This window comes from Cyprinodon variegatus, unplaced genomic scaffold (assembly GCF_000732505.1).
Source record: "Cyprinodon variegatus isolate N-32 unplaced genomic scaffold, C_variegatus-1.0 Scaffold566, whole genome shotgun sequence".
Lineage (NCBI taxonomy): Eukaryota > Metazoa > Chordata > Actinopteri > Cyprinodontiformes > Cyprinodontidae > Cyprinodon > Cyprinodon variegatus.
In genome coordinates, this window is record NW_015151019.1 from 191,671 (window position 1) to 211,752 (window position 20,082).

The window sequence follows — 20,082 nt, forward strand, 5'->3', positions numbered from 1 at the left end:
AACCAGTTTGACACCCCTGAGCTAGACACTCTCACCCACAGGCTCGGGAATAATCTGACACTGACTGCTGATTTGAGGGCTGGTTAAATAGAAGCTGGGACAGGTGGATCAGATGAATGTCAATGAGAAACTGGGCAGAGCTAAGCAGGTGAATAACATGAGTTATCAAGCCAGTCATCAATCCCAAGTTCAAGACAGACAAGGACTTATGACTAGGATTTAAATGAATCCAAAATTTGCTGTGTGGTCCTAATCAATTCACAATAATGATATAGCTTTTCATATACTGACACTGTACGACTGGAGCTAGTATGTCCACAAGATGAGGATGTGGTTTTGATATTTCTGTTTTGCATAGATATAATTATATTTTTCATCATTTGACCTCTATGCAACCAGTGGTTGCTTTTTATCATATTCTATAAATCTGAGTATATTTATATTTCTCCAACAATCGCGAAACTTCAGCCTATATTGATTACATCTATATAGTTTATTTCAGGGCTGGAGTGATTAATCAAATGAATTGTGATCAATTGATTATTGAAATAGTGGTCAAGTAATTTAGTAATAGATTAATTGTTAATTGGAGCATTGGAACTCTAAAATACCTTTAGCTGACCCACTTAGAGCAATCATTACACCAAAATTGTTAAGAAATATGTAAACATTTTGCTTTTAACAAAAAATAATAATAATTCGTCCATTAATATGCTATACCTGGTTTAAATTCTGTAAAAAATCTTACTGGAACCTTCTGCTATCCTATTATTAATCGATTACTCGAAAAAAATGAAACTTAAACTGATATCCTGCCTGAGCATCATTTTCCCTTCTTTGATTGTCCAGCTCTACTTTGCACCTCTTTGTACCACCATCTTTCTTTTTTGTGTCTGCAAGGCCTTTATAACCACGTTTATTGCTGCTGCAGGCGTAATTAATGACTTCTCCTCTCTATCAATTTTCTCCTCTACTGTGTCTCTTCTCCCTGAGACTCGAGCAAACATACCCTTACTCTCCACAGTCCAGTGGGGAATTGTTTTCTCTGAGCTGGTCTAAACCCCCGCGCTGCCCACCCTGGGCCTCACTTTGTCCCATTCAACAGGCCAACAGATGCTGCTGAATTGAATGGAAGCAGACGAAGGCTGTTCATGTTGGTTGCTTTAATGCGTGGAGGATGGGATAAGGAGGGGGTTTGGCCATGTTTTCCCACAACTGTGCATACTTCAGTGTCACAAAGAAACCGTGGCTCAGACCGATTAAAAACAAAGCAGAAGCCCGAGTTAGCTCAGGTCGCAATCTTGGATTGAAATGTCTGAATCCCTCCATTGATGGAGACACATTTTTACAAGAAATACTCTGGAACTAGGAGGATCTAGTGTTTGTGTCCCTGATCTTGTGATTGAGCTAAATATTTGTCCATCTTCGCTGCGGTGGATCGAGGGGCCTAATAACTGTGTCTGTTTCTCTAAATAAATCTTCGCCTGTATTTGAGATAACCTGTTGAAATCATTAAGGCACCGGGTGCCTGTTGCCACAGCAACACGGGCTTCTCCTTTTCTGTCTTTTCTCTCTCTCTCTACTTTTAAAACACCCTCCTAACACACATCTACTCAAACACACACATTCACATACTAGAGCGAGGTCATGTGACTGTGCTGACGTCAGCCTGGGGAGGCAGGCTGAGAAACGACTCAGTTTGAGGGCTTTGAATAAACCTCCAGCTCAGTCCAGGAGTCTGTCAGATACCGTTAGCTCTGCTACGGTCGCCTATTCGCTCCTTCTCCTCTCCCCCTCGGGTGTGCTGTCCCCCTCCCTCCTCCTATTATCATTGTTTTGTCTCTTGCTGTCTTCTATTCTCGCCTGTTGCTTCTCCTCCTCCTGCTGCTGTTGCTGCAAACTTAGTCTAGAGTGAAATTCCTGTATGATGGACTGCTGAGCAGCTTTTTGTTATCTACAAAGTGAGGTAAGATCCCATAATTTGTCCTTACATGTGAATTATCTGCCTCTGGGCTTTCAGGCAGAAAGCTGGATAAGAAAGGCTTCATTCTTTGTGTCTGTCACATACTTCTGTTGAAGGGAAGTTGTGAATTGTGAAACTCCCTTTTTTATCTTCTCATTGTCTGACTAAACCTGGCACTAGAGTAACTGCAAATATGTTGTGTGATGTCTGTTGGGGGAGCGGGGGCTTTTAAGGGAGACCCCTGGTAGAGCCAGTAGACTTCTTTCTAAGCAAACATAGCTGCATGTGTTTTCAACCCCCCCAACAGGAAGTAAGTGCAGCACAGAGGAGAGGAGGAAGGAGAGAGTGAACATAATAAGGACTGTGCGGGTGTCGTGATGTTTAGCGCCACATGGCTTTTCCTCCCCGGGCGTTGCTAATGTTAGAGGCAGCAGTGTGGGCTGGGAGCTGCTGGCTCTGACTGCCAGAGAGACAGAGGCAGCGACGGAGGGGGGCGGGGGCAGAGCAGCTGCCACCTGCCCTCTGATGTGGTGGGAAAGCCTCAGAAACATGCATTCCGTTATCTCATGCTATCCTTCTTGGCTTTCTTTATTTTTTTGTTTAATATAATAGCTGGTTGTCATAATACTGAAATTTCAAACTCGATATCGATCCCCAGGAAAATATTCTCAATACTCAATACCATTGGCATAAAAGTGAAAAATAACTAAAGGCATCAAAATATATTCATTAACAATGTTTCTCAATAGAATCATAGATGCTAGTTGAAGTAAATGTGAAAATAAATGACAAATAAAATGGCCAATTATAACACATCTAACTGTCATGATCTTGGCACTGATGACTGGCTTAATTGCTCAATCCATTCACCTGTCTAACCCTGCCTGGTCTGTAATCACTGCTCATCTGATCCACCTGCTCCTGCATCCATTTAAGGGGCTTGCATCCAGTTATCAGTTCCAGATTGTCTTGTTCTCTCTAGCCAATGGTGAGAGGGTTTTTAGAGTTCCAAGGTGTTCCTGATTTGTTGATCCTGACCTGTTCTGCCTCTCAACCACTGAGCCTGCCTGTTCCCATCTGAACGGCTCGCCTGAACTGTCTTTGGACTCCTGGATCTTTGAAGCTGTCTCTTTCCGTTCTGACCTGTTTGCCTGACCTATTTGCGGACTCCTGTTTGCTCTCTGGGGCTGCAACGCCTGGGACATTTTGGGCGGCGCCCACTGCATCTTGTTTGCAGAACACTGCACTGGAAAAAATCGTAATCTAGATTTTTTTCTTAAAATAAGTGCATTTGTTCTTAGATTGAGGAGTTAAAGGATACATTTTGCCAATGGAACAAGACAGCTTACATTTAAAATAAAAAAACACAATTGCATTTTCTTATTTCAAGTGCATTTTATCTTATTTTCTTATTTTAAGAGTAAAAATACTCATTCCATTGGCAAACTATCTTATTTACCTACTCAAATTAAGGGTAAATACACTTCATTTGAGACACTTTTACTTATTTCTAGATCATTTTTACAGTGTGACTGGATCCTGCCTTATTCTCTGTGCATGAACTGAACTTGTAAATCGAGTTAGTGACTCACATGTTCATAGTCATTCTCCATCAGATTACCGTGGTCACTAACCTGTGTTTCTCTCCTGCAGTTTCCTCCCTTAGATGCCCTAGCCACTGCAGATCTGCAGCGGTTTTGTAATAAACGCTTCTTGAATAATCCCACTGTCTCTCTTGCCTTGAATACTGGTTCTTCTGTTCTGAATCGTGACACTAACAATATTTTAAAGTTGCTTGAGGATCGACACTCATAATAATGAGTAATTGTATTAATTCTAAAGATGTTAGTCATCAATACTAAAGAAGTGTTGTTTAAATATTTTTAAATGGGTTTATGGGTTATTTATTTTATGCATTTATTTAACTTGCAGCTGAGATGCTGTTGCAAAATCATGTTCCATGGTGAGATTGAAAAAGGGGAGTTTTTCCAAGTTAAATTCTGCCTTTATTTTATTTTCACATTTTATATCAGTGCTTTCAAAAATGGTATAGAGTATCAAATTTTGGCGTGGATATTAATATTGGGTTTGAAATGTTAGCATCGTGGCAGCTTTGGTTTAAAGTTTTATTCTACTAATGTGCAAATAGTCCAGAAATATAAACCAATTTGTAACACATGTCTTTAGTATCGATATTTGAGTATCGATACTTTTTGGAGTATTGATATTTTTGACCACCCAAGCAGTTTGACGAGAACTTTTCTACCTTCAGCTTTCTCATTCTGTCCTAAAAACCATTTATCACGCAGTGCATGAAGAAGCATTTAGATTAAAAAAATGAAAAACTGTTGGAAGTGTCTTTGATTAATCCAAACGTATTGGAGCACAAAACATTTCTACGTTGCAATTCGCTGCTTGTCTTTGCACACTGAACGCCCCAGTCAGCAGGCCTTTTACTTGCTTTAAGACAAATTCAGTTGTTTGATTATCTTTTACCCAATAATACTTTGAACACAGCCTCCAAATGAAAATCTAGCTTTGATATTCTACACAGTAACGTTCCATTATTTCACACTTTCTGTATACCATAGCATACCAGCTTTATTTAAACACAACAGGGCCAAAGTCCTGTTACTAAAGCAAAAAAAACATTGCCTGTTTTTTACTGATAGACATTTCTAATTTAAAGTACAGCATGGACAATGCTACAAAATGCTAAATTTCTGCTATAAAATAACAACAGTCATACATTTTATACATTGCTGAAATTTTCAATTCATATTCCCTCCAAGTATTTTTAACAGAAGTATAAATGTATTATTTGCTCCTATATTTAGCCTTAATTGACTGAAAGGAGAGGACAGTTTGTTTAACTTTCTTTGTTACGTCTTCTTTTCTGTTCCTTTGCTGGGAGACGGATCCTCATCTGCTCCTGCGCTCAGCAGGGCCTCAGTCCTCTTACTTAATGATGTGGAGATCTGCCAGTGGCATGTAACAGCTCTCTGTGACAGAATCTAAAGTCTTAAAGCTGCAGATATCTGCCAGCCCATCTAATTAAATGTCCACTGCTGCTCAGAAGATAAAGACTCAAATTAGCATTTGTTGATTGCATGGGGATTTATGGCTTGGATTTGGGAAAAATGTCATGGTGACATAATACCTTACATGGTGCATTTGTCAGTAAAAAGCATCGGATTAGATAACGATCAGGCAAAACGTTGTGGTAAAGGAATAGTTTTAGCTTCAGGGGAAAGGTTTCACATGTGCAGTTTTGCAAAGAAACCAGAGTATTTGAAGGTAGGACTTTAACCATGCGCTGATTGGTTTCACTTCAGTGTAAATATATATAATGAAGTCTGTGTAGATGAGAAAATGCAGTGCTGTGGAACTACTGTAGTATCTGGAGTTTTTTCGCCTTTATGTCACACAAAAAAAGTTTTATAATGCTCTGAAGCAGCTTGTCTGACCACGTTTACAATGAAAATGTTGTGTGTGAGTAGCTATTGACTTTACAGCAATCCCTTCTCCTGAGAAAGCACACAGCAGCAATGGAAAAAAGGACTTGACGTCAACAAGGTTTTACTTCCTGCTAAAACTGGGGGTTGGCAGGTCAGTGCAGACATAAGAAACACCGGATCAGTTATAGTCGGGTTATAGTCACGCTGTTTCAATTAATACATGATGTAAAAATACATTGTACAAAATGTAAAACATCTTAATTTGCTTTTCATGATTTGATCTCTAAATATGAATTTGACATACAGGAGTTATACAAAGTGAAATGAATGGAAGAGAATAATAGTGACTGGTATTAGTTTGAAACATATTAGGCTTTGCATTGCATGATGGATTAAAGAGATGCCTGAGTGAGAATCACCTGCTGGAATACAGTTATTAATAAATTAATTTAATAAGCAATTTCAGATTTAATAAGAAGCCCTTATCATCTCTGGATTGATGGGTCCAATAATTTAGTGTATAAATGATGTTTCTGAGCAGACCTGACTACTCTGGTGAGACTAGAAGGAAGGCAAAAAAAATTATTTTTACCTCTGCATTAATTCGTTTTTAGTTGTGTTTAGGTGAGGGTTATTTTTAGGGCAAAAAAGTTAGATGAATTAGGGCTAAAACAATTCAAATAATCAGAATAATCGATTTTTGAAATACCTAATTTATTAATCAAACTGGAAAGTTCAATCTGAACATGATGACTTGATGAGATGACTGGAGTCTGGTGAGCTATTGCTTGGTTGGAAAGAAAACCTGCAGCCACATGGCCCTTTCTGGAACCACTTTGACATCTCTGGTCAATTTCAATGGTGAAGTCCTCAGGAAATCTTCAATAATTGTTGTTGATTGCAGATGTGTCTAGTAGTTCCCATTGATTTTGCTTGTACAGCGGGGAGAATGGCGCTAGGCTTACCGCACCGTGACGTCACTGCTGGAAGATGTCAGGAGTGAGGTGTTACTATATTTGGGCAAAAATGGCCGCTCCCGGACTCAGTGATTTTGACGAAAATCAGATTTAGGTATAAATAATGATCCATTGATCATTCCTTGCTGACTGGCTTATTCCTTGAACTGTGGATTCATTCATATCTTTTAAAAAGTTTGTTGAACTCTAGTGGTGAAAAGTACTGTTGAGAAATGTTGCAACGCGAACGGACTAAATATTGAAAAATTTATTTATTTTCTTACCTCTGCTGTACTCCAATTCAGGTGATTGATAAAAAAATAAAAAATAAAAATAATAATTATTAAAAAAAAAGCTTTAGTGATCAACTTTAGGGTTTAGGCAGTATTGATAGAAGTTATTTGTCGAACTTCTGTCAATGCTTCTGGTTTTTCAAATCGACTCTCAAGTAATTATGACCTGAGTTTTGCGCCCAGAGCATCCCGTTCACTTGCATACAAAGCTCTTGGTGTGAGTTTTAAAAGACGAGAGGTTCTGTATGTTTCTTATATCATAATAAAAAACTTAAATTGAACTGGACCAGGGCTGGACCAGACCTAGCAGACCTCTGAAACATCCTGTTCAGTGCTGAGGGGTGTCTCTGGTAACGCTGATGGAAAGTTAACTTGAAGGCAGTTTATGTAACGGTTGATTTATGACCACAGACAGAAAGAAATAGAAAGAAGGAGTCGAAGTGGGAAATATACTCAGAGAAATGAGAAGAGGCAGGCACCTGTGGAGGAAGTCAGGCTTTTTTTTTCCTTTTTCTATTCTTCTCTCTATTTCTCTGTTATCTGCTGTTAGGCAACTAAAGCCCAAAAAGCAATTAAAAAAATCCAAAGACCTCTTTTTATTTAGTCAAGTATTTGGTGACAAAAACTTTTTAACTGCTGATAAATGAAAGCTTAAAGAGCCAAGAGTATATAGTTTTCCTAGTTTCAACAGTATTATTCCTTAATCATGCCTAAAGTGGAATTTCGCTTAATCATTACATGCCTAAACAATCCCCCTGTGCAGGAAAAGAGTTACCATCGCTGCTCTGCATAGAATAGTGATTACTCACCAACTTTGACCAGGCCGCTCCTCCAATTGTGTAAGGCAGAGCTCTTTTTTAGACTTTAGACAAACTTTATTATCATTTTGTATACACATAGTATATAAAAAAAATAGAATTTCATTACATACAGCTCCCCGACAGTGAATGAACAGCAGCTTAGCAGTGAAAATGAACATTTTCATTTATAAAACGAGCTGTGATCAAAATGTAAACAGTGTAGGAGATCCTTTCGGCTCAAAGTTTAGACAAAGAGACTCTTTTAGCAGCTTATTTACACCGCATCAGCATCAACACTTTTGCTAGCAGAACTCTAGGTCCTAAAGGGCAGCAGCTTCAACGGCAACAAGGCCTCAGAAACTGCATCTTCCAAACAGGGTGTACCGAAACAAAACTCTCACAGCGCTCCACCTTGGTGATTAATAAAGTAACCATTGAACCATTGAAATGTGAGTGTTTGGGTGCGAGAGGTGTCTGACTCTGTTTAGCTAAAGAAGACCATAATCACCAGATGTGGGAAGATGCTGATGTTGCAGCGGCTTTAGGGTGATGTCATGAAATGACTCTTCTGTAGTGTCAAACTAAACATTTCATCACATTTGCCTATTTATGACTCAGGAAGCCATTAAAAAGCATTGTATAGAAACTTTGAATCAGATAAAAATCTTCTTTTGTCGTGTTGGAAAAGGTCTGAATGCCATTCCATGGGATGCAGAACTTTAATAATAAGGGAAAATGATTAAAAACCTGGAAACGCATTGCAGATGTAATGGTGTCCTGTTGCAGATCCAGTCTTTTCTCCTCATGTATTCAGAAGATTATCATTTTTTCTTTCCCAAAATGAGGAAATGATACACATACTGTGGAACATCGTGTCCCATCACATGTTTGATGTGACCATTTTGCTTTTGATTTTGTGTGTATGGTTCTGTATATTTGGTTCTGTTTGTATTTGGCTGGGTTGTGCAGACTCACATATTTTTCCAAATTTCAGGAACGACATTTTGGACAAATGTTCTGTGAGTACAAAGTGGCTTTTGGAAAATAAAACAAAAGGTTATCAAATTATTCAACTACATCCTGAGGTGTATACAACAAAAAAAAGTTGCTCCAGGTCAAGAAGTCAAAATCCAGCTTCATTAACTTCTGTTTATATTCCCAGAAACGGTAGAAGTTATGGTGCTGTAGGTTAGGTAAGCTAACAAAGTCTTAAATCCACTGACCGTAGTTTTAGGTTTCTTTACCTTTTTCTCAGTCTCTGCATATTATATACTGTCATAGTAATCCTTTTAGATTAATGCAATGTTATTTTTGTTATTAATCATATAAAAATAATGATTAATTGGGTGTTTTTCTGTCTTATGTAGCTTAAATTGAACATGGAAGCAGAGTGAGCCCACTCATACAACAGCATAGCATCACTGCTCCTGGTGTCAAAGCAACTGAATATGCACATGGTGAAATACTAACAGCTTTATCACTTACACTTCATTAGTATGCATGATACTCACATCCCCACAACTGTGTTCTTCTGCAAGAATATGCAATACCCTCCCCCAATATACCCCACCAAAAAAAAACAAGCAAAACCACAGCCTGAAAGGTCTCTCTCTCTCTCTCTCTCTCTCTCTCTCTGTGATCACTTTTCTGAAGTGGATCTGACATTTTCCAGCACTTTGTCTGTACTCAGTTTTAGAGGTGGAAACAGAACTGGCCAGGACACTTAAGAGACAATTATCCTCCTCTGTTGAGGTGTCGTGTTTTGATTCTGTGGTTCACCGGGTGAAGTGTGCTTACTCACTGACTGTCAAAGCACCACCTCACTGGATGCCTCTGTCACGTTTGCTGCAGAGGATTCTCTTCTCATAACAAGAGAGAACAAAAAGGGGAGATTTTTCTCATGCTTTTTGTTCAAAGCCTCATCAGACATTAGAAAACAGTCACCTCATCTCATTTTTAATGATTAGTGATTAAAGCAGAACATGTCAGCCTGTCTGACTTAAACATTGCTTCCAGTACTAACCTGACTGCAGGAGAAGGCCCTTCAGAGAAAGTCTTTTTAGAAAGGAAAGGAAATAAAGAGTCACATTAAGCAACAGCAGAGTCTTTAATTTGAGGATATATCTAAAATTGAAAGGTTTATGATGCTTTTTGAGTTATTTTTTATTTTTTAACAATCAGTTCTCAGATAACTTTCTCACATGTTAATCAGGAAGAACAGCTGGTCTTCCATTTTCAGGGATTAAAGTCTGGATTTCTAGCTCGTAGCAGTTGCCTGTGGGTAAAAAACAATCATTGGAAAATAAATTTATGGTAAATAAATAAAAAAAGACAATTGAAATCCCTCTTGCGCTTGTCAGCCAATGGTAGCAAAGGAGCACTCTGAAACTAACAGTTTTAACCACTCAAAAGAAGAAGGGGGCGGGTCTTAAGAAAGTGAGTACCTCCTCCTCTCGTTTCTTGCTCTTGCGCCGTTAACGGCTCCATTCAACAGAGAGATGTGATAAAAGTCAAAAAATAAATACATGAAACTTTGTGTTTGGAGAGAAGGATGACAGAGAGAATGGAATTGCATGGAGTGGGCAGAATGCAGTCCATGAACTCTGGTGAAGATGTCACCACCATAGATAAAGGTCTCAAAAATGGCGCTGGACATGGCTGGAGGAGACAGGGCGAGATGGCGAGCCATTTAGCAGCTGGTGCAGGAAGTTAGGTGAACTAGGTGCTTGCCTCTGCACGCTGTGCTCCACGAAGCTTATTTTACGCATCCAGCTGCAAAAAGGTGCTACGCAAAAATGAATTAGACCCTGGTCATCAAGCTGCTGTTTGTGCAGTCCCGCACACTACACGTTTGCTGGGAGCTACAGCAACAGCTGATGTACCAGCGTCAATAACTGACCATGTATGCAAGTTAAAAACAAGGGTTTGTGCTTTCCTCGCCGTACACAACGCTTAGCAGCTAAACTGGATATCAAAAGAAATGTGGTACAAGCAAGTGTTAGATATGGATGCACTTTTGCCATCTTCTGCCCTTTTTTGGTATTGGATGATCGTACACACACCTGGCATGGCTTGAAAATACACACATACACTTGCACGCATACATACTGTATATATGAATTTCTTGCCTGTGTCGAAAAAGTTCAGGCTCAGAATTTTGTTTGCTTTAATTCATGCATTTTCTTTGTTTTTTCGTCTTTCTTTAATAATGTGAAGTCTTATAGGTGTTTCTTTTTCCGTAAAAGGTGCCACATAAGGTTGTAGTTTAAAAAAAATAAAAAATAAGAGCCCACATAGAAGCATCCATGCATTAGTTTGAGAAAGCTATGGGAAACAGATGTTCTATTTTTAGTGTCAGGGAGGAATTCACACACGCTGTTAGGTCAAACTTTGCTTCCAAAGAACTACATGATATTTCTTGTCGGCTTTACTAATGCTTTTGTATATTTACAATTTTCCAATCCTTAAACTGTGACTCACAATTATTCCGACTCAAGAATCTAGTTGTTTTGAGAGGTGGCTTCCTGTCTTTGTTGGTGCATGTAGCTTTATACTTTCACTCTGGGAAGTCTGCAAAATAAAGATGAAACTACTGATTATGGCGTGGAGTAGATATCTGGACTTGATTAAAAACCATGACATAAAGCCTCGTTCTGCAAAGTTAGACTTAGTTTTAGTAAACACAATCCCTATTCTTCTGATTCTGTTTCGATTAGACTTCAAATCTAAGCAGAAAAATAAATAACAGAGAGAAAAAGGTAAACTATGTCAAAGCTGCCAGTCTTTAGACACACTGAGGATCATCTTATTGTAGATTTAATGTCTAATATTCATTTCGTCATGTTCTGAAATTGCTGCATGGTTTTACTTTTTGTAGTAAACGTCAGTTATTAAACAATATGGCCTGTTTCATCATACCTGGAAAGAAAAGATGTATGATGTGTTTCCATGGTAACTGACTTTTATCTTTCTCCTAACTCCAGGAATCAGTGTTTTGAAGGAATCCTTTCCTGTCAGCTTTATTCAGATACATCCGAAAAGATTAGTGGGTTTTTACTTAAATCAGTTTACATCGAAACCAAAAACAAATTCATATATTAAATTAAACAGTTGTTTTCTTTTGTTTTGTTTTTATTAGGGTTATAAAATATTTTACTGTATGCGCTGTTAAACCTAACTTTGTCTCTTAAAATAGATCTAAGAAGCTTGTTGTAAATCTTTCCATAAAGGCTGGTGTGATAGCACGATCTCACCATCACCCAATGATGGATGTTAGATACAAACCACTTAGAATTCCTCTGTGCTTGCAGACGTCTTTGGCAAGAAGGATGCATACCTTTGACAAATCTTAGAGGCCAAAAGAGTCGGGTCCCTAAACTATACTTCAGCAACTTTCACTAAATATAAGCATTAAAAAGAAAAGTAAAAAAATACGATATCATGTTTGCTACTTTGAAGATAACATGTCAGAGTAGCAGCTTTTTACAACACAGATAGAGATCATATAAGCCCTCTGGATAGGGATGTCTTTTCAGGGTGGCTTGACTAATGCTGTGTTAGGATTTGGGCTCGCTGTTTATAATCCATGTGTGCTTTCTGGATGAGTAGAAACTCTTAAAAAGCCGGATTTTAACACAGGTTCTTCAACTGTTGATCACTGTTGTTTGACATCAGCGCACAACAGGACATTCAGCAGGAGATAATTAGCTCTTAACTAATCACCAGGAAATTTTACTTCCCACACTGGGAGGCACTGTGGTGTAAAAGGAGGTTTTCTCTGCCTCTTATTCAGAAAGACCCATTTTACTTTACAGTAGCAGCCATTCAAAAGTTCCCCACTTTCCTTGATGGGCCCTTGGCTGAAATATTTTTTCTGTCATGATTTGCGGACATTAATATCTAAAGAGAAGCATCATCTCCTGGTCAGATCCTGTAATTCAGTGAAACGGTGGAGTCAGATTAATAAAACATGCAAGAGGGGGTCACTCCAGTGGCTGGGAGTTGGAGGGAAGTGGGCTGCCATTCGGCTGGCGTTTGACTGGGAAGGGCCATTTTGAATGGCTGCTACTCTGTTTAATCCAAAAGGGAAATAAATGTTTTGCGTAATTTTCCTTTTTTCAATCAGTTGTTTTAGATGTTGATATTTGTAGGCAGGAAGGCTCTTCTGTAGAGGTCTGTCTTTCACAAATAGGGTTGCCAACCGTCCCTTGAAAAACTGAATCGTTCCGTATTTAGAAATATCACTGTGAGAGTAAAAAAATAGGTAAAAACTAATTAAACTTGTTCTCGGGCCCTGTCCTGCGTTGTGACTAGTGTTGCGCCGATGCCATTTTTTGGCCCCGATACCGATACCCGATACCTGGCTGTGCAGTATCGGCCGATACCGATACCATAATAATGTAAAATAATTGCCATCATGGCTTTGTCAAGCTGCTGCCTACCTTTGTGAAGCAGGAAAAAATCTAATACAAAGTGAATCCAGTAGAACTTTTTATTACCTACCTGGAATGGGTGACAATAGTTGAATAAACTTATGGTATCGGTGCCCTATTTGTACTCACCGATACCGATACAACCATTTTAGGGCAGTATCGGGGCCCCGTCCGATACTGGTATCGGTATCAGTGCAACACTAGTTGTGACCAATGAGCTAACAACATATATGTAACGATCCAACATACCCTCATCCCGTTGGTCGATCCAATTGTTGTTCACGGAGAAGATAGAGGGAGACAACAGAGCAGTATGGGGGACGAACAGAGCAATTTAAATGCTGGCGCTGGTTCTGGGGGCGGAGAACTCTGCTGCTGCAAGAGCACAGAGGAAATACAAGAGGAAAAAGCAGGCTATCGCCACATCATGTGGCATTGAGCTAATTGTTTTTTTTTTCTGTTTTACAACTGTAGCCAACAGTCATTGCATTTAGGGCACAAATATGTTTACAAATTTGCACAAGTTTTCTGTTGCACCAAAAATGCACACTATTTATTAATTTTTTAATATAAATTTTTACGGTTTGAAGTTAAGCAGGACAGGCTTATGTTTAAGATACTGATTTTATTCAGCAAAGCTTGTTATTTTGTATTAAAGTGAATTGCTGTTCATGTCACTTACAAATATGCATCTAATTCATCACAGATTTGAGTCAAATAGTTAAAAAAAAAATAATTTCAGACACAAAGGAGGGCTAAAAAAAGATCACCATGCCAGGTAAAGGCAATCAGGTCAGCTGGCACGAACATGAGGCACATGAGGTTTCAGGGACTTGGCAACCCTATTCGAAAAAGTAACTCTAGTCAGTTTGGTAATCCCCACCGTCACAGTGAAAAACAGCTCCTGTTCATCATCCTTCAAAGCATACAGCTAATTTTAAAACATCAGTTTCTGAAAACCAAATGAGCCAGATAGGAAGTCAGACATGAGAGGAATAAAGCAGATCCGGTACATTTCAAATTAAGAGGTAATGCATGGACGGATGTTACATGCATAGAGTGTGAATTTCTGCACAAAAACCCTGCAGAAATGCAACCCAGGATAAACAAATCTCTATAAAACGCAGGAGAGTTGACCTTAAAGACCTTAAAGGGAGCAAACAAAGGGAGGCCAAAGGATGGTTGGACCTGCCAGTACTCAGGTGCCGTCGAGACAAAGCAGATTTCTTCTTGGTCTGATAGGAACTAAACGAAGCGCCCTCAACACTGGCAACATCTGAAACCTCCCACCAGGGTGGACGTTCGAGCCGCCTCACATGGGCACCCCTTTCCGCATACCGGGCCATAAACTATTGGGTTTAGACATCACAGTTTGTTGACAATTCTGCAACAGACTTTGGTGTTGCAACTGTTTCAGATTAATGCGTCAGAGGCTATTCAATTGATTGTGGATTTTGCACTTTTCCAAACCCACCTTTTAATTGGCTCGTTGTGGACGTAGCCCCATGATTCTGCAGAAGAGGTCAAAGTTGAAAGTAATCCTTCAGACACAGTTAAAATGGCTTTATAACAATTAAGGTCCATATTGTCTGAGATCAAAAAGCAATGACCACTTTAGTTGTGTGATCTTATAGCAAATATCTTATAGCAAATTAGCTTCCAAAATGGCTGCCAATGTTATTTTATTTTTAGCCGTCAGCTGTTTGGTTTGATGTTCTTTGAGAGATTTACTTATGAAACACACAGTTGTGACTCAATTTAAAAGACTTTTATTGACCCTAAAAGAAACTCGAACTTTCAGCATGTTGTTATATGTGCTGATGGCTGCAGGCAGGAAGGATCTTCTGTAGGATAATACTTTAAATGTATTCATATAAGAATATTTGGATTTTGAAACGTAATCTGGTTATTATGTATGACTCAACAAGTTTAAATTATCCTTTCGTATTAATAAAGATGATTAATTCTTGAAATTCTTAGAGAAATGTGTGTAAGACAGTTAAAGTACAGGGAGTGTTTTTTGCTCTCAAAGAGCACAGAGTGATATAACTCTGCCTTGAACTTAATAATAAAGAAAACTTTTTGAAGATTTTTTTTCTTCTGAACAAGAAATGACAGAATCTCTGTGCTTTTTGCTGCCTAGCGGCGAATGCTGGTTAAAGTGACCTTTAGCTGGACGTCTGCGGTCTGAAGAGTGCTCTGGTCTGTCTGTGTAACTTTTTACCAGCTTTTCAAAGGTCTTCAACCATCATTATAATATAGTGGACAATCAAAATGATAATGCAGGGCTTTATACCTAGATTATTTAAGTGGGAATCTTTCGGTATTTTTTCAGTCAATGCAATAACAACTACATCCTTGCAATATCATGCATTCCACCAGGAACCGTTTAGACTGCTGTTAATGATGTTTGGTTACATGTTTTTGATGCAGCATAAACATATTGAGAAAGAAGGCATAATGGGGTCAGTTTGGTAAGAAAATTCAACTAAGCAGACATTACATAGGAGGAACTTCTCAAAATGTTTGCTATCAAAACATAATTAGGAAGAAAATAACTCCTCCCAGACTAAGTGCAAATTATATCTTTGTTCTAATACTGTGCTGCCCAAAGGTTTCTCCAAAGTTTCAAGCAATAGAGCAGATAAAGTTGGACCATATTTGTATATATACAAAGTTTGAGTTTTTATTATGGCTCTGTTTGTTGTAAAGCTCTTTAGGAAGATTTTAAGGAGTTACATATCTGTTACGTATTCAACATTTCATATATTTTCCAAGACTCATCTTTGGTCCAAACATCTTTTGTTTTTTAAGTAGAAAATCAAACCAGATATATTTAAATAAAGTAGATATCCTTTGTTTGATGATGAGACCTATAATACTATAATATTAGCTTATCTTAAAGTCGTAGGGAAGTCATATTTAAATGTCAAATCATTCTGGCTTAAACATGTATATAAATGTACTCTTTATCAGACCATATTGTCCTAAAATTTAGAAAATTTATATAAAAAAATAAAAAAATCCTGTGTTAAAATCGGTGTTCTTTTTATTCGTTATTTTATGCAGGCCAGTTAGTTACACGTCAGCCTGAACACCTAAATTCGGCCAATCATATGTCAACGGTCATCTGTCAATCAAATTTTTTCAATCATAGCATCTTGATTCATATGTTGCAGCTAATATACGCAACGGTTGAAATAAGAAATAAGAATCATTTCCTTTCCCATTGAGTTCCGTCCCAGTGTTCACGGGGATGGACGTCTGTGTCTTCAGCAGGCGTAGAGCTAACAGAACTGGCAGCAAGGGCACAAACATGTACGGCTGTAAGCCTTCTACACCAAACAAAGCTTCTGCCACCCTGGCGTCCTCTTCCACAACATCTTCGTCCCCGCTTTCCTCCTCTAAATAAAAAATGTGTAATGGAGGAGACTCATCCACAAACTCCGACACTAAACTCTCCTCCTCTTGCATGTTTCCTCTGTCCATAGCGTTCCTTGACAGTGTCGTTTCTAAGTCACCAATTTAGTGCTACTTGGTCCCAATGGAATTTCCCATTGGGAACCTACTAGCACTAAGTTGCTAACTGGTTAGCAAGATGATTCCATTACACCGGCCACAATCAAACTTTCTTGCGAATCTTCCACCACAACAAACCCGCCCCTTTTATAAGCGACCAATCACATTCACTTTATTCACTCGGGTGAATTTCGAACTGCAACGGTTGGAACAGCCGCTTTCCTACGACTATAACACTGTAGTGCCTCTGTAGAATATCATATCAGATACATGAGCTTTTGAGACCTTATATTACAAGTGTGATATATTTTTTCTTTAAAAAACTAGTGAATTGAAAATGTGTGTCTAATTGCACAGAAATGCCTAGTGTATCAAAAAGGATACAATATGTAAATCCTGGGCACACATTGATATTACTTTTGTTTTATTTTGGTAAAGCGTTCGGTCAAGACTAAAGTTTCGAAAAATTAAACGTTTTCTGATGATGGTTTTATTAGTTAGGCTTTACGCCATTGATAACATATTAATAATTTGATCTTTTTGACAAATTGGTACACAATAATGGTGCTTTTTATGTGTTACATATCTGTCTCAGCATTAGAAAGGTATTTACTCATTGACATCTTTATTTTCAAATGTTAAGACCTATTAAATAGCAAGAAAACAGGTTCACGTGTAAATGCGTCAGACTGCCAGGCAAAGCTTCATTCAAGCACAATGGAGGATGGAGAAAATAATGTTGACAAAGGATGAAGTAAGTATATCTCTTGGGATATTATCTATATCTATATTAGGTATATGTAAAAACATGACAAAAACAGGAAGAACCCTTTATGTTTAGGAGAATTTAAGCATTTACAAGAAAACTTTAACTTTTAAAAGACACAGAAATATTAAAAACTGACAAAAGAAAACATTGTTGATGAATTTTAGTCCAATTTTCCTGAACTAGAGAAACAGCTGTGCTGATGTGAAAGAGCAGCAGTCCGGGCCGATGTCATCATCTTTACTCGTAGCATGAAACAGCTGCTGAAACTTAACAGAAACATCCATTTTCCACATTGTTTCCACCTCGGCTGTGTATTTAGTTTTGTCTGTCAGACATTGAGAAAAGCCTTTGGCAGCTAAATCTAATCCCAGACATTCGGCAGAAGCTTCCTCTCTAAACCGATCGTTTTGCTAAAAACGTACATAAAGTTGCCTTGGCATGGTAAATATTAATAGAATGAGAAAGTGCTATAAATCTGCTGTTCACTGATGTGATGACACCATTGGCACCAAATCTGAGCATTTTTACTTGATTGTAGCAGCAAGTTCCTCAGACATGTACACCTTTGTTATGCAGTAAATAAATACTCATGCTTCTCCAGGGGGCCAGACTCCGTGTCACACAATGCTTAGGGCTTCCTCACACAACATTTCCTGATCTCTCTTTTTAGAAGTAACGCACTGAGCTCCAGCCCGGACTGCATTGTTTGAATTGTTTTTTCTTTAAACAGAAAAATCAGTCAGAGCGTAGTGCCATAAAGTGAGCAGCAGCGGCCATCTTATTCTATCTTTAGAGATAATTATATTTACATGAAACTGTGGCAGGATGTTTCTAACTTAGCACGACACAGGAAATTGCTCCCAACGGTTTACTGGTCAGAGTAACCATTTGACCAGTTTACTCAGTCCATTCTGACCACTGACCTTCATTCTGATGTCACTAATCTTCTTTTAGTTTTTTTTTTTTCCATGATGTTATTTCCTGTTTCTATATTTTTCCCTGACCACAGGAAACACAAGCTTGTCGCTAACCCCAGAGGCATTTATCAATCAGAAATATCTCCAAGCTGCTTGGTCTCATTTTCTCTTTCCGTTCCTCCCTTTTTTCTTAGTGCTCATCTCTTGTTGTGTTAGACTCTTACATGTGAAAGTGCACACCATTGTTCTACCGGGCAGATCCGCTCCAGCTGTTCTTATATTTGCTCATCAAAAACTTTATCAGGGTTAATTTAACTTTGCAAGCTTTCACAACTATCTCTCTTCCCTTTTTAAGGGTATATTTAATATCACTTTTCTATGAAAGCTGGCTGATAAACATAAGTCATGAGTTTCAGTGGTAAATGTGGCTTACAGTTAATATATAAGATCTTAAATCAGCCTTGTTATTTAGCCAGTTGTAGTTACGTAACTAAAACGCTTTCTGAATAAATGGCCCTTTTGGCCCATTATATATTTTCTCTGTTTAACACTGGTCTGTTAATAAATATAAAGGTTTCGTATAGCTACCGTAATAACAATATGTATCAGGAGGTACTAATTCAGACATTTTTGTGTATTACGGGTTATGGAAAAGGTTATATGTCTCTTCAGTAATCTTTGACTCTTCTATGTAATTAAAGATAAAAAAAAAATAAAAAAAAATGCTCAACAAATTGAATGTGTATATAATGTATTTAGAGTTGTAAGCAAGGGTTTCATGTAAGTCCAATAAGTCTACAGTGCTTTTATCTTGACAGTATGGATTTATTCTTATTCATTTTCCTGTTTGTTCAGTGTGATCAGTGTATACAGTAAATAATTGGGTGTTAAAATGTCAAAGTCAACATATTTTACTCTAAATAGAGTATTTGCAAATATACTGAGTGTAAATATGCTCAATTGTTGGAGTTAGTAGTCAGTGATAAATTTGACAGCCATGCAGTATAACTTTTACTCCATATGGTGTGTCAGTTACCCACCAGTCTCTGAGAGGTCTTCTGGATTTGGACACTAAAAGGAGTAAATTTAACCCTGAAAAGGTTGCTCTGGCTATAGAGTCAATTTAACATTACTTTGTAGTGGGACACAATGTTATCTGAAACAGAGTTATATTCAACTCTGTAGGTGTTTAAGTAACACTTGGTCGTTAACGACCCTAACCAGGTTTTTGGTTGTATCACTTTTCAGACACCTTACATTACAAGTTGGTTACTGCATGAAAATGTTCTGCCTTCTTCAACTGTTCGCACAACGTGCAAAAACAATTTTCAGTTTTAAAAAGTACTTAGTAAACACTATCAGGACAAACATTTGGTGTATGCTACTTTATTACACCAGGCCATTGAAATGGTGGAAAGAAAAAAGCATATATAGAGAGTATTGGCAACTTCCACACAAGTTAAATGTCTTTCAATTAAGTTTATTAACTTGGTACCTAAGCACCAGGAGCAGTCTCAAGTTGTCTTATCCAGTTAGCATGCTGTAATGAATGAACCGCTACATTTTTGTCTGTGGCCTGTGATCATATGCTTTCCATCTCCATTATGAGAACAATTCCTATTATGGGATTAGCATGGGAAGCACTCTGTCAGCATTATGGCAAAACATTACCTTATGATGTTGTAGTGATGGATATTGACATGTCCCAAATTAGCATGTCCTTTGGCAAGTCAGCTCCAATCTGACCCCTCTCCCGTTCTGAGATTATGTCCATAGAGAGTATCTGAAGAGGTGACAAGACTCTTCCTAATTATGGAAATATATTGTTCCTGACCGGTTGAGCTACTTCACACATTTCTCGCATTAAAGAAAGTCAAGATTCAACTGGGAGCTATTCACCAGTTAAGCACACATAAAAAGTGTATTTGAAATGTGTAGAAATATGCTTAACATTTTAAGACAGCTTCTTCAACCA

At 38.1% G+C, this 20,082-nt stretch overlaps 1 protein-coding gene across 2 annotated transcripts in view; it reads left to right on the plus strand.

The window, feature by feature from the left end:
• Nucleotides 1–1,705: 1,705 nt before the first annotated feature.
• The window catches only part of LOC107095710 (neurocalcin-delta A-like), a 40,100-nt gene continuing 21,723 nt past the window's right edge, over nt 1,706–20,082 (plus strand). The window contains exon 1 of one of the 2 annotated variants that reach the window (XM_015391950.1): nt 1,706–1,966. The gene's annotated coding sequence lies outside the window, so the exon portion shown is untranslated. The remainder of the gene's footprint in view (nt 1,967–20,082) is intronic. The other variant, XM_015391949.1, reaches the window with a different exon arrangement.